The sequence below is a fragment of the Rhynchophorus ferrugineus genome, unplaced genomic scaffold (genome assembly GCF_030347505.1).
Source record: "Rhynchophorus ferrugineus isolate W39M unplaced genomic scaffold, kcgeb_rfMv2 rfM4, whole genome shotgun sequence".
In the NCBI taxonomy this organism is placed as follows: Eukaryota; Metazoa; Arthropoda; class Insecta; order Coleoptera; family Curculionidae; genus Rhynchophorus; species Rhynchophorus ferrugineus.
The window spans coordinates 34,909,736-34,926,135 of NW_027472583.1; the positions used below are offsets into that span (position 1 = coordinate 34,909,736).

The following is a 16,400-nucleotide window of genomic DNA, read 5'->3' on the forward strand; positions in this document are numbered from 1 at the left end:
TTGTGAATATAAACAATCTAAAAAATCGGCACAGCCGTTTAGGAGGAGTTTAGTGACACACATAGACCAATTATTACATCCATATTTGAAGCGGTAGGATATGATCGTTGGAGTTTTAAAACCATTTTCTTGTTAGACTGAGTAAGTTGTGTCAAAATACCGCAAAGTTTGTAAAACTGTTTTAAAAATCTTCTTCTTAATTATTTATTGACTATTTTAAATTATCTGAATAAAACACAATTAACAACATTATAAGCCGTAAACATTGCTTACCTTCAACCTTCCTTGGTATATATATAAAGATTTTAATGTTTTATTAATAATGATATCGTGATTCCTGGAAAAATCTTAAACATAAAAATCATGCCAAAATAATGTACAATGACTCGGCATTATCATTCACATAATATAAATTATATTTAATGTTTTATTCTTGAACTTCTCTTTTAATCCAGATCAAACACTCGACTGATTTAATTTGTGTGCGTAAACCTTATCTCTGTCATTATCTTGTAGATCTGGTGGATTTTTTTGTAGGGTATAATACAATAGTCTAATAAAGTTGACTGAATATGGCTTTAGGGCAAAGGTGAACTAGAAGGAACCACTCTAAAACATAGTACCAATAACTGTAGTGCTCGAGGTAAGTGATATGTATATATTTGGCTTATAGATCTCTGTTCTGTATCTTTGAAATGTTAACTTAATATTAATATGTTTATTTATTCTAAAATATGTGACTTCTGACCTATTTTTTCTTTAGTGACCTGTTGTTAAATCATAAGTTTTTATATGACAATAATTTGAGCTCTAATGATAATCTATGAGGGAATATACAAAGATCTGATTCGGTTGTCTGTTCTGTCTCTCTGCTGTTAAACAATTTACAATAATCTTCAGTTAATGCATAATTACGAGACCAATATTAAGAAAAAAGAAGCATGGAGCAGAAGGTTTTGTTAAGTTGAGTGTGCGGAGTTAATAAATTTTGTTGATTGTTGGGTAATGATATTGATCAATGTGAAGTATGTCTATTACCCAATTGCATAAATACAACATTACATATTAACAAAAACACAGGATATGGCTTAAAAGATTCATTTATTAAATGAGATATATTAGAGGGGTGATTAAGAAGTAGCGTGAATCAGATTTTTTAATTATGATGCCTAGAAAGCAACGAAGGAGATAATAGTATCAGATTTTGGGATGTAAAAGGATCCCCTGGATCGATTGGATATCAAAATAAAAAAAAGAGATGTTTACACAGAATCAGTAAATTAAAATATCAATGGGCGACCATCAACCAAATCATCAGTGATATCTATTAAGGTTGCCTTTATACCTTTGGAAACTTATGGAGATGTTAATCAATAATTTAAAACCGATGATGATGTTATCAGTGACGTATGGGAAGTTTTACCGCACCCAATATATTCATAAGACATAATTCGTTTAGACAGCCATTTGTTTAGATCGGTGCAGCATGGCTTTACTAGCAAGGTTTTAACTGCCGAAGAAGTGCAAAAATTGATCGTTGATAGAGAAAATGATCAGAATACATGCACACACCTATTAATATAAAACCTACACATAAATGTATAGCTTGACTGATATTGCCCTGATTATTTGAAAGAAGCGACGTGTTCTGATATGAGTTAATTGAATATATTGTACATATTTTTCTCCATAAATGCCTTCTTAAAGTGAACAATCATCACAATAAATGCAAGCATTTAATAATTGAAGTACGAATTATTGCAACATTCACTCTATTCCTCAGATTTATCTCTCTTTCTTGCCCTAAAGGGCACATGTGTGGAAAATAATTTTAATTGAAGCAAAATCTAATAGTATATAAAATATAGTATAGTATAAAAAATATTATTGCAGTCAGTGCATGGGAGATTATCTTGAGTAAAAAGAATATAATTCAAACCCTAGAATCGTATAATTCTTAAATATAACAACCTTAAATAGTAACCGTGAAAGATTTGGACAGTTTTTTGGACTCAAGATATTACTGCAACCAGTCTATGGACTTAAGGGATCCCTGCAGCCAGTCTTTGGAAGATGATCTTGAATAATAAAATATATTTGAAATCACATAATTCTATTCTTCTTAAATATATTAATCTTAAATAGTAACCGTGAATTATTTAGATAATATTCCGGACTGAAGAGATCACTGCAATTAGTGTATGGAATATTATCTTGAATATTAAATTATATTTCGAACCACAGAATCGTATTCTTAAATATAATAACCTTGTAATCTAATAGTAACCGTGAAATATTTGGACAGTTTTTTGGACTCAACATATTACTGCAACTTGCCTATGGACTTAAGGGACTTAAGGATAAGCAGCCAGTCTTTGGAAGATGATCTTGTATAATAAAATATATTTGAAATCACATTATTCTATTCTTCTTAAATATATTAATCTTAAATAGTAACCGTGAATTATTTAGACAATATTTCGGACTGAAGAGATCATTGCAATTAGTGTATGGAATAGTATCTTGAATATTAAATTATATTTCCAACCACAGAATCGTATTCTTAAATATAACAACCTTGTAGTAACCTAATAGTAACCGTGAAAGATTTGGACAGTTTTTTGAACTCAAGATATTACTGCAGCTAGTGTATGGAAGATTATCTTGAATAATAAAATATATTTCAAATCACAGAATCGTATTCTTAAATATATTAATTTTAAACAGTAACCGTGAAAGATTTGGACTGTATTTTGGACTCAAGATATTACTGCAACTAGTGTATGCAAGATTATCTTGAATAATAAAATATATTTCAAATCACAGAATCGTATTCTTAAATATAATAATTTTAAATAGTAACCCTGAAAGATTTGGAGAGTTTTTTGGACTCAAGATATTATTGCAGCCAGTCTATGGAGGATTATTTTGAATGATAAAACATATTTCAAATCACAGAATCGTATTCTTAAATATATTAATTTTAAATAATAACCGCGAAAGATTTGTACTGTTTTTGGACTCAAGATATTACTGCAGCTAGTCTATGGAACATTATTTTGAATAATGAAGTATAATTCAAATCACAAAATCGTATTCTTAAATATATTAATTTTAAATGGTAACCGTGAAAGATTTGGACAGTTTTTTGAATGTCAAGATATTATTGCAGCCAGTCTATGGAAGATTATCTTGAATAATAAAATATATTTTAAACTACAGAATTCTATTCTTATTAAATATAAAAACTATAAATATTAACCGTAAAATACCGTGACAATATTCCGGACTGAAGAGACCACTAAAGTCAGTGTATGGAAGATTATCTTGAACAATAAAATATACTTCAAACCAATGAATCGTGTTCTTCAATATAATAACCTTATATCCTTAATATAACCTTAATATAATAACCTTAAATAGTAGTTGTGAAAGATTTGGACAGTTTCTTGGAATCAAGAGATTACTGCAGCTAGTCTATGGAAGATGATCTTGAATAATAAAATACATTTCAAATCACAGAATCGTATTCTTCTTAAATATAATAATCTCAAATAGTAACGGTAAAAACCTACACAATCTTCCGGATCGAAAAGATCACTGTGACCAGTATATGAAAGATTATCTTAAATAATTAAATATATTTCAAATCACAGAATCGTATTCTTAAATATAATAATTTTAAATAGTAACCGTTAAAGATTTGGACAATTTTTTGGACGCAAAATATTATTGCAGCCAGTATATGGAAGTGTATTTTGAATAATACAAGATACTTCAAAGATTTCTATTTGTAAATATAATAACTTTAAATAAATAGTAACTGTGAAAGATTTGGACAGTTTTTCGGATTCAAGTTCACCACGGAATCGTATTCTTCTTAAAGAATGACGAAACTAGGAAAAATAAATGACTTTATTAGGTGATATATGATTATCATAATTAGTAGTCCGGTGTTCTGGAAAAAAGATCAGGGCTGACTCATTTACGTAATAAGATACCAACGATCAGGTTATTTGTGTCGCTACATCCGGTTGGTAGCCATATACGACAGTGAGCAGCACGCCCGGACTTCTAGTTGTGCATCGCGCGGAATCCCCCAGTACCCGGCGTGGTACCCATATATGTCACGTGCCCGTGTACCCCGATATCCCCACTGTGAAGCGGTTACTACAAACGTTGTGTTTACCTTTCGGATACGAGATTTGCAGTTTTGGTTCGGTTTAATTCACATTCGGTCGTACTTGTTCTCGACGATCCCCATCCCGGTTTCGCGCTATTTTCCGTCACGCATCTCTCGATTTGGAGATCTGAGCTTTTGTTTTCGAAGCGAATAGAAGTCAGGTGAGCTTTAATTCTTGTTTTAAATTATTTTTTCAATATTGTATAAAACATATATTAAATTCTAAAAGTGTTTAATTTTCTGGATATTCTATTTGTAATTATTTGACGCTTGTCTTTTTTTTTTGAAGCAGATAGCGTTTAAAACATTATTCTCTTAAAATTTTCAAACAAATTGTAGTTATATAAATAGTTATTTGAATATTTTTAAATAATTGAAACGTTAATTAAGAGTTAGCTGATGTCGATTTATTAGAGATTAGTATACTGAGTATCAAGAGTGAATGAATTAAAATAATTTTGATTGTTAAGTTGTTCCTCTTGTTTTTAACTTTTCTATATATTTGTTAACTGGAGACAACCTCAAAAATTCATCTTTAACTTGTTCTTTATAATTTAGATATCTCTAAGTTTCTATAGCACCGATTTATTTTCTAGAGATTTCAAAATCAAAAAAAATTATAATTAGATACTAAATCTGTTTTTCAATTAGTCTTATTGTATATCAAAGTTTCTGGCATTAAAAAGGTAAATCCGTCTTTCTGGAATAAATACAACTCAGCTGAGATTTGATGTTGATGTTTGATGAGTTGTTCATTTCTTTAAAGCTGAAGGTACTGAAAAAATTATTTCCTAAAATTTTCTTACTAATGTAATCTTATGTACTTGATATATTAATTAAGAATTAGCTGTTAATCGAGAACATAATACATTTTAGAATAATGAGGAATATAATTGATAGCACTAAAATACTTTTTAACTATTTACAAAAATAACTCAGGAGAGCTGAAATGCCCGTAAATTATTTTTTTATACAGTTTATACAGCAGTTGTATATTGTTATAAATTTATATGTATTTTATATTTATTTTAATATTTATCTATCGTTTAATTAAGGATTAACTATTGTTGATTTAACAGAGTTTATATGCTTTAATTTCGAATAAATTAAAATATTTTTGATTGGTATAAGATTACGCAACTATCAAGTTGGTGACTTTTAGATATTATTTTAGATAGTCAGATGAGATTTATTTCATTTATCTTACCTTTCTTATTTACTTTTCTCTATTTTACTTTTAACTTTTACTATTTAATTTTTTTGATTTAGAAATCTCTAAATTTAATAGTTGTATATAATTCATATCAAATATATTTTAAAATTATTTTAATATTCTTAAATGAATACATAAATTAATTATTTGGATTCGATATATTTTGGTATATTTTAATCGTAATATTTTAAAATTTTATAAAGAATTATAACTAGATTTATCAAATATAATTTTAAAAAAATATTAAAATACTTATTAAAATGTGGGATTTTATGCCGATGTAGATTTGGCATATTTTGGTATATTGAACCTATATGTTTATAATACATGGACTGACAAATTCCGGGCGTAACAAAGAAAACGTATTTTTTTTTGTTCAAAATTGGCTTTATTCATTAACCTAATTTTCATCAAGAGCCTCACTCTTTTTTTCTTCTCCAACCTCCTATTTCATCAAAATAGGTCAGAGTTTCAGCGATAATTTCTTCATTCGAGCGAAATTTCTTACCGGTATGCATTTTTTGAAGTTTGTGAACAATCAGGAGTTGTCGGACGCCAAATCTGGTGAATACGGTGAATGTGGGAGCAGTTCGAAGTTCAATTCAAGTTTTGCCATTGTTTTAATTGACTTGTGATACGATGGGTTGTCTTGATGAAACAACAATTTTTCTTTACCATATGCGCTCTTTTGCAAACTCTCCAATAACGCTATATAATACTGTTGATGGTCTATCTCTTCTCAAGATATTCGATGAATGTTACACCATGCACATCTCAAAATACCAAGGCGCTTCGGACAAGGTTTACCACCCGCGCATCAAAATCAACACTTTTTTGATACCTTTATGATGTTAACTAACTCATGCAACTTCACTCATCATTTGGAACCACGTTTGAAGTCAGCAAACCAATGTTTTATTGTTGTTTCTGATGGAACGGAGTCCTTATAACACTTTACAAGCCAGTGCTTGCATTGAAACAGTGTAAAGTTAAAACACGAAATTGTTTTTAACCGATTGTTTTGAAAGTAATAAAAGTAGTGTTCCTCTTATCAGAATAACTCACAACTCATGAGTAGAATATCATGAAATTTTAACAGCTTTCTTTTGAAAGGGAGTGTAAACCGAAAAAATGGTGAATGCAAAAAACCAGAGCAATCTATATGCTGGGCCCGGGACTTTTCAGTACATGCGTTATTTATTCCACTATATGAACATATATAGTATTCGATTTGGAGACTTGTTTCTCTTTTTGAAACCCAGAAAACTATCGGGTGATATTTAATTTGTTTGATATGAAACTGAAAAGCTATTTTTTATGATATTTCGGAATATTATATGATTTTAAAAAACGTATACGGTTTTTAGTTATTTTAATATTCCCAATTGATTCATCAGGATTAACTGTTATGATTATATTTTAACTGTGTCGATTTAATAGATTTTAGAATAGTAAAATGAACTTTTTTGTGGGTATAATGGTACATTACTTTTGACTTGAAGATTTAAGCTATTGTTTATGAAACATAATTATGAATAATAAATAATAAAACGTTAGCTAGTTGATTTTGTTTTTTTAAGGTGTACTAAAGATGTAAATTTTTAACATTGTTAATGGGGAATTGCAACTACATTGATGTAAAACCATATATTTATTATAAATTATTGTTTTATTTGATTAATTATTTGTATTCGTTATTTACAATATTATTATTCAGCTAGTTTAGTAGAGCTATCCAAAAAAACTTCTCTTCCTAAAAATAAATCAAGTAAAGCATATTTCCGTAAAGTCTCACTATAGATATGGAAAATTAATGCCTGCCTTGTGTTGAAAATAAAATTAATAATTATTTTGAATTGACATGACAATATTGTTCTTCGGAAGTTTTAACTGATCCTCATCTTTCAGTCAGTTTAATAATTATAATTAAATCTTATTTTTTTACTGAAGCAAAGCATATTGCGGTAAAGGTACATTGGTCCAAATAAATGGTAGTCTAGCAGAGGTTTGATCTGGATTATATGGTCGGTGAGGTAAATCCTTCTATTAGTTGTTTTTAAATGGTGGTATATCCTAAAGTCGATCAATTTCAAAATGGAAAATAATTGTTTCATGATTCCTCTTGGTTTTGTTTTCTGGTGTCATCTATGACTATTTTAACCTCGGCTAGTGCTTATTTCAATGTAATGAACTATTGTCGGTTCTGGCGTACTGGTAGTGGCTTGGTAAACATGGAGGTGAAGAAACTAACCGCGCTACTGATGTGATGATTGCGGATCTTAATCTCGTCACGGCATGGTTATATATATATATATATATATATATGTATATTTGTAACTGATTTTATTTGTGTCCGTCCATAGGCAAGAGTACAAAATCCGGCAAGGAAAACCATCCCAGAGACATCAATTACCATGCTGGGTAAAACTAAGTATCTTCTGGGATGAGCTTTAACTACTTGCTAGTCAATAGGCTTCATGCCGACAAAAGCAGTTCGGATACCATATTAAGAGATTGACGTGACTAAAATCCGTACACATAAATATATAATACGTGTTAATAACACCATCTATTATCGTATCAATTCTTTTTAGATAAGTATTAAATCTCATATAAGAACATTTATAAATATATTGTTTTTGCTTGTTTGGAATTTCCAATTCTCCATACATGCATTATTGACTATTATATACAGAAACCTATAATATTATTATTATATCTACTGTGCGTAAATTGATAATAACTAAAAAAATGTTCGGTTAAATATTTTTCAGATAATACATTCTAAAAATAAGATAAGGAAATTTCGTAAAAACATATTTTGTTATACATCGCGCTAGCGCGTTATATGTGCTGTGGTCTTTGTCTTGTATTTAGTTCTTCATTAGCAGTGTGTCCATACTGTTATATCGGCATTATTTGAAGATTATAGATAATGACATTTACGTACTTGATTTCGATTTTTCCTTTTTGATTCATATGTATTACAGAACATTAGAAGTATGAATGTAGTTATGAAATGTGTAGTGTGTAAAATAAAAAAAAAACTTTTAATTTACTTGAAAACTATTTTATGTTAGAGGAAAATAACAAAAAACTAATGACGATTAATCAACGATATAGGCAACAGTGCTGATAAAATTCTATGTTAATCTAAAAGACACTATTAATTCTAAATGTGGTTTCGATTAACACTATCGCTGCAAATAACGCGCTAGCGCGTTATATGTGCTGTGGTCTTTGTCTTGTATTTAGTTATTCATTAGCAGTGTGTCCGTACTGTTATATCGGCATTATTTGAAGATTATAGATGATGACATTTACGTACTTGATTTCGATTTTTCCTTTTTGATTCATATGTATTACAGAATTGCATATGGCGGGAAAAATATCGATGTGTTAGGGCCTTCTCGTCCTAAAAGTAGAAACATAGATATAAAACGTTCTTTAACTTTGCAATAAATATATAATCGTTAAAGAAAGGTTACTAAAGGCTCCGTCCAAACCTACTTCCAGAGCGGTTATCAGCAAACATGTTTTGAAAATACGAGAGGAAAAGAAAGCAGGAAAAGTAATGAGAAAGCAATGTAAAAATAGTTATTTACAAAAAAAAAGAAAAGACACTATTTATGTATTCACTGCCAGTCCTGAATATCCTGGTTACTATTTAGACTGCGAAAAAATTAGTCATGAGTGACCTCTTATGATTTATCCGAATATAGATTTTTATATATTTTGTGAGTTTTAGTGAAAATTTGTATTAACTTATAGTCGTTCATTTATTTCTATTGATTGTTTGTTTGTAGTAACATTTATTTAGTTATTTCTCTCTCTCTCTCTCTGTCTTTCTCTCTCTCTCTCTCTCTCTATATATATATATATATATACATATATATATAATTTTGTTATGGTACATATCAAATCAACAATCTACTTTCCTATTCTGTCAATTTTAAACGCCACGCGCTCACGCTTTATGCGGCTATTGGTAATAAAATTTGATCGCGTTCTAGCAAGTGACACAAAAAATTTTTGTCAAAAAATATTAAAATATGGACTACATACACGTTAAAAACGTTATTAGGAATATTTTATTGTTGTAATTCGAAAAAAACGTAGTCGGCTTCTAAGGTAGGTATTTAAGTATTTATCCCAGATCGTCAGTAAATGTGTTATCCAGGGTCGTATCAGTCGTGTTATATATTACTTCCCTTCTGAAGAAACAATCAAAAAGATGTACGTGGTCATTGTTTCGTTTGAACAGTTGTAATTGTGTTGTTGAGTTGTAGCAAACTTATTTTTGAATATCGTTGTTTTTTATGAATTATATTATTTTTTATGGAATGGCTGTCTAAGTCTTTGGCGCACCTTGGCACCACATAAATTCCAGGAAATAACGTTAATTCATACCTATAAAGTTATTAGTTATAAAATATACTAGTTATATTATTCACAGTTACAAAATATGAATGGTTTTAAAATATAAAACTTTTAGTTTACTTTAATACACTATTTTATTTAAGGAAAAATGGGCGACTTGTTGGACAGCAATATAAAACGACACTGACCTATATCTAAAGGTCTCATTCATCACCACATTCACATATCTACTCCGCTTCCTCCTCTAATACATAATTTTCGTACTCAGGTCCGTTAACAGTCGCGTGATATGACATATATGCAGAAAGTGTATGCATGCAAAAAAAGTGTATATAATATGTGTATCGAACCTTGGTTATATGAATATTAATGATCGTTTTACTTTTTTTTCGGAACTGTAACGAGTTCAGAGCATCAAACATAAGTATATATGATCATCTTTCTTGACGTTTACCTAAACTTAAACTTAAATATGCAATAATAAATAAAGTAATAAATATGTAATAAGTAATTTGTATATTAAAATAGGGAATATATGAATAAAATAGTTTTGATGTTGATATTTGACTTGAACATGTATATAAAAATAATAACAGAGACATTTAGATTATTTACTTTTTACAACTGTTTAAGATTAATCTTATTGCATTAATTGTTAAACAACTTAAATTTTATTAACGCTTTAAGTATTCATAATTCCTTCTATTTGTCCTATGTGTTCTATCTATGCACATTATGTAGTTAGTTTGAAACTTAAAGTTCAGACCTAATTAAATCATCACTGATATTGTTGCGAATATTCTTATAAATTTAAATTAATACGTTTGAATTTGGCTCGTTTAATATAAATTATTGTTATAGAAGTAAAAAAGTAATAGAACAATACGAGCATGTTGGGTAACAACCAGCAAAACTGCTGAAAATCCATCCTTCTCACGTTGCTGTTTTATAGCCATTTATTTCTGTCAATGATTCTGGCTAGTGACCAAGTAGCACTTTTCACGAAGAAGTTGATTGCTTCAAATAGTGAGGTATTTTTTAGCGCAGAATCTGTATGTTGACTGAATATAGTGAAGAGCTGTATGTACTTATAACGATTTTAAACTTTTTTGTGAAAAATCGGTATTTTATTCACAGTATTGTTCATCAATAGCCGCTACTTTTTACTATCTTTCAGACAATTACGGATTCCATCTCGAAAGAACTATGCATCTTTTGAGGTCATCCATAAATCGACTGATGTTTTGGTATCTTCATAAGAAGTGAAGCGTTACTAACATGGCGGAACAAGCAGTAATGAGAAGGAAAAAGGTCTGGGGAATACGGCGGGTGGGGTAGCACTTCTCTTTTTAATATTTTCTAGTACGTTTTAATGGAATTTTGAAATATGTGGTCGAGCGTTGTCATGCTGAAGTAAGATATGGTTGTGTTTTTATTCGTATTTCAATCGTTTATCGCTAAGTGCTTGGCTTAAACGCATCAATTGTAGTCGATAACGATCCCAGGTGTTAATAGCTCATAGTATATTATACCAAGTTGATCCCACCAAATACAGAGCAATGATATTTGGTTTTGCTGTTGTACATAACTAAACTCCTTTCAATATCTCTTGGTTTCAATTCATACGGTACAAAATATCGAAGCTTTTGGATCATTTCCATGTTCTTCAAGCGACAATTGAGTAATGCCTCTAAAAGTTAAACTTCAATTTTTTTATGCAATTTTTTTGCCTCTCTATAGCGCTCTTTGTCTTCAGTGAAGTGATTCGGTAAAGTGGTTGTTATTTGACATATTTCGGGGTCACATTAAGCATCAATATTATCACCGTGACCTACGAAAAATTGATACGCTTAATTTGAAAAATATCCAAGGTTTTGTGAAAACATTTGTAAAATAATGTCACCAGAAGCCATATTTGATAATTTATGTTTAATTTAAGACAACTGACTGGTGAGTAACTAAAGTGAATTTTAGAAAGCCCTAGAATCCTACTCTTATTACTGTTATGATGTGATGGTGACATTGATGTGAAGCTCTTGCAGTCTTATTAATACATATTTACATTAATACATTTTTTAAAGTTTATTTTATGTAAAAATAGACAATAGTAAACTTAAAGTTGCCATGTTGTTCATTGTTTTCTCTGATCTTGAGCCACATGTCAGGTTATGAGTGCAGGCTTCGAGATAAAAAAGTTATTAACGACACCTTTCAGCATTGTGACCTATTTATTTACTAAGGTTTGTATTGAACACAATAAATGATAGTTAGATAGGGTCAAGAGTACTGTAGTGAACGTAGCGCGTACGGGTGTGGATGTTCTGAGTCACGTAAATAACATGAGGTCGAATGTGGTCATATCGAGTAGTATCTGTTGCCATTTTATTATCAAGTCTATTCAATTATTGGATGTATAGTTCGTATTTGCCAACTAACAACTGATCAGTGTCGTTTGTCAACATTTTTACCAATATTTTTCGTGGAGCTCAAAGCAAAGGGAAATAAAAAGGATGATTCCACAATATACAGGTGTCAAGTCAGTCACACAAAATTATATTGCCGTAAAATATGTAGGAAAACAAGCAACTCTAGCAAAAACTTTAATATGAGCTGCAAAAGCAAGAATACTAAACTGGAAGAAATTATGGCTAAACTAATGAACAAATGAGTACGATGCTTTGGCTGAGTATCTAAACATACTAGGGTTGACCATCATGGTTTCCGAAACAACTTTACAGATAAACAAATCAGATCCCCAAATATAGGCTTTATCATATAAAACATTCAGACGATAAAGCACATGGACGTACAGCCATATCATCGGCGAACACATAAAGCATTATGAAAGAGAAAAATTTTGCAAAAATTATTTAGAAGCAACCAGCATAAACCATTAGAGGAAATCCATGGACTAACTGCAATTTCCGCGATTTATTGCCCACCTAAACATAACAACAAAGTTTAATACCAAGCCTTGTTTAATACGCTAGATAATAGGTTTATTGCCGGATGATCAAAGATAAACCATCTTTTTTGTATAATACTAGATGTAATACAACCACTACTTAGAGAAAAGATTAAAACTATTGCTATTAAAACAAAAATTGAGGTAGAAGAAGCAGCAGTAAACTTTACGCCAACTATACTAAAGGCTGAACAGTATGGTACCCGGCTGTTAACAGTGAAATAGTTACAGGAAAATACATATGTATATCATGTGCAATCTAGGAATAATAGAAGAAAAAAGAGACTACGAAATAATTGACAGTAAGTAAAAATTTCAGAAAATGAAATATAATTAAATAAAGCAATAGAAGAGCAGACAGAATTGATCGAAAATTAACAAAATCGAGGAATTCAAGAATACTTGGAAAATCTGATATCCAAATGAGGCTACAGGTTATTGATCATGGAAAACAAACAGAAAGCTCAAAAGGCACCAGCGCTATAACTCACCTATTAAGAAATTACAATTATTGGGCTAGAAACAATAAAGAGAAGATGTTCTCAAGTCACTTAAAAAATATATTTAAGCCTTTTCCGCCTGAGTTATCCTAAGACGAAGAAAATAAAATATTTCCTAGTATTTAGAAAGTAGCAAACATAATACTGTTTCTCAAACCAGGTAAACACCAGAAAATGTCACTTCCTACCGGCCTGTAAATTTACTACTGATAATCTGAAAAGTTTTTGAGAAAATATACATAAAGATGTTAAGTAAAATAAAGGAAAAAGAAAGATTATCCCAGAAAATTCATTTGGGTTTCGTAATAAGCACGGGACTATAGAACAAGTGCAGAGACAATAAAAATAAAGTATGGACTTAAATGGAAGAAAATGTTTTCCAACTGCATTCCTATTAATAAAATATTGGCTTTTGATAAAGTATAGCATGCAGAGTTGCAGGTTAAATTAAAAAAACTTCTCTCATCCACATTTTCGGTTACTATAATCTTATCTCACAATAACTGTAAAACAAGACGGTGGACTCACTGCATCACATCTAATATTTACACATATATTTAGGAGTTCTGCCTAAACATAGATAGATTAGGCAGTGTACTGGGCTCACAAAAGTCACTACATATTAGATCAGATACATGATATCAGATCAGATGATACAGATGATACATCCAATAGCACCATTAAACACCTTGATAAAATTCAACTGCGGCTGAAGACATAGCATATTAAAACAAATGAAACAAAATCTATCCATTTAGAAAGTGCATATCAATAATTGTCAATTTCCATAAGCCAAGGATGCTAAATATTTTGGTATGCATATGGACCGAAGCCTAACTTGGAAGAAGCACATAGTTGCTAAACGAAAACAATTTCGACTTAAACTATATCAAATATATTGGTTTATCGGTTACAAATCTAAGTTATCCTTGGACATTGGATCAATATTTTAACCTATTTGGCCATATGGAATCCAATTATAGGGTATTGCTAGCGAGTCTAATATAGCAACGATACAACGGTTCTAAAGAAAGGTGCGTGCCATTGTCAATGCTCCATACTATGTCTCTAATAAAGTGATACAATGCGATACCCCTCTAGAAACCATAATGAGTGTAATTCTAAATTTTTGTGTTAAGTACTTGAAATTGAAGTGCGTAGGCTAAAACGTTTAACACCGACTGACCTGACCTTAGATATCTAGACCTGACCTGATCTAGAATAACATTTAGAATAGGACTAAATAATGTATACACTATTTTACACAGGAGATCATTTAATGAAGTGATCTTCTACGTATCATGTATATGCTCACTGGGCAGAATGTTGAACCAGTAAGAGAAGACACCTCGAAAAAATATAAAAATCGTACACAAAATATATACCCGTATAGAACCTATGATATTGACGAGAAAGGGAGTACAAGCCAAAATACTTAACGACGATCTTTGTTTTCTTTTTAATTCAAGGTGGGTTAAATTTAGGCAAAAAATCCATATTAAAATTTTACATAATATATAATCAGGAAATGTTATGGCGTAACTATGTTGACTTTCAAATAGGACAGTCTCTTTAACCGTGTTTTTGTCATACCTAGGAAGGTCGATGAAGCGCTATTAATTTTTTTTCTTGATATCAGGATGTTAGGTAATGTTAGCGAGATGCTTATAACATATATTTGTATTTTTTGTTAAGCTTTTGAGTAAGATTTTCATTGCACTGAGCTTGAAAACATCCACACGGTATTTTATTCATATAAAAAGGTTATATCTATATTATAACCTTCATACTGAACACGATGGTCTAAAGGTTGTACGTGATTATAATCAGGTTTGAGCGAGCAGCATTTACTTCTAATATTTTTTGTTTTTTTTTGTGTTTGACCGCAAGCTGATTTGATGATCTTCCGAACTCTTTGCAAATATCTATCATAATATGAAGCGAAAAATATGATGTTTTTAGAAACCTAAATCTTTGCCTAGTAGTCCACGAGAGGCCAAAATTTCGAAATTCTAGTAATCCATAGATGAGAATTCTTTTCAAAGCTGCAATATTGCCAAATTCTAAGAGTACGTTGAGCAAGTTCAGACTGTTTTTGGTGATTGTATTTCGAAACGACTGATGATTCAACGACAACTTTAATCGAATATTGAGTGATTCAACACAGACATATGGTGTTTCTGGTATAATTCTGGTAAGACTGTACGGGTTTTGAAATATACGGGGATGGAAATCGATTTTTTTCGAATAAAATATTTTATTTCGAGAGAAAGAAGCGGTGACTTGTTGGATCGATCGTGATGCAGTCTTATTCTAATATAATTAAAAGCTTGTTAAAGCACAACATTCACCACACTTTAAACTTTGCACTGATATACGGATTTCTTTGAATAAAGCAGTCCCAAATTTGCTGTTAGGTATTACGTATATTATAAGGGTATTCTGATCATTTTCTCGTTTTAAAAAGTATATTAATATTGATTTATAACAAAATACATTAGAACTAAAATAAAACAACATAGACGGAAGATACTCTCAACTTGATCTAAAATCAGAGAGGTTGATTTATAAGACAAACATAAAGCCAATTTGGACCTATGGGGTGCGAATATGGTGTTGTACGAAAAATTCAAATCAACTAGTCATCCAACGCTGTCAAGACAAGGTTCTTTGATTGATTAACATACCAATGCCTATAGTTACGTAATCAACGAAGAACTGCACGATGACGATCTAATAAAGATGTTATCAAAAAAAAATTGGAATATATCAATCAAAATATTCATATTCATTGGGTGCGGCAAAACATCCCATTCGGGCTGCTAGAGTGTGTCTAAACCCTAGCTTACAAAAGGATGACTTTAATAAATTGGCCTTTGTTATTCGCTATTGCTGTCCTTTTTTGCAGTAATACTTCATTCAATTTGTTCAATTAACGGCCATTCAGCTTGTAATGTACTATACCCTGCCGCTCTCACTATATGCATAGTAAGACTTTATCACTCTGAATATTCTAGTTGGCTGTTGGTGTGGGTGGCTCTCAACTATCCCATGATACCTTGCGGTTGGATTTGTCATATTATACCCATTCATCGCCGATCATAACACATCACAGAAAACTCGTCTTCTTCTCCCTGGAAACTAAGGAAACCGTGTAGT

The 16,400-nt window shown here is 30.6% G+C and overlaps 1 protein-coding gene across 2 annotated transcripts in view; it reads left to right on the forward strand.

Annotated features, from left to right (window-relative positions):
- The first annotated feature begins 622 nt into the window (after positions 1-622).
- The window catches only part of Lac1 (laccase 1), an 85,064-nt gene continuing 69,286 nt past the window's right edge, over positions 623-16,400 (forward strand). The window contains exon 1 of one of the 2 annotated variants that reach the window (XM_076402095.1): positions 623-643. The gene's annotated coding sequence lies outside the window, so the exon portion shown is untranslated. Of the gene's footprint in view, positions 644-4,200; positions 4,345-16,400 lie in introns of those variants that run through there. The other variant, XM_076402094.1, reaches the window with a different exon arrangement.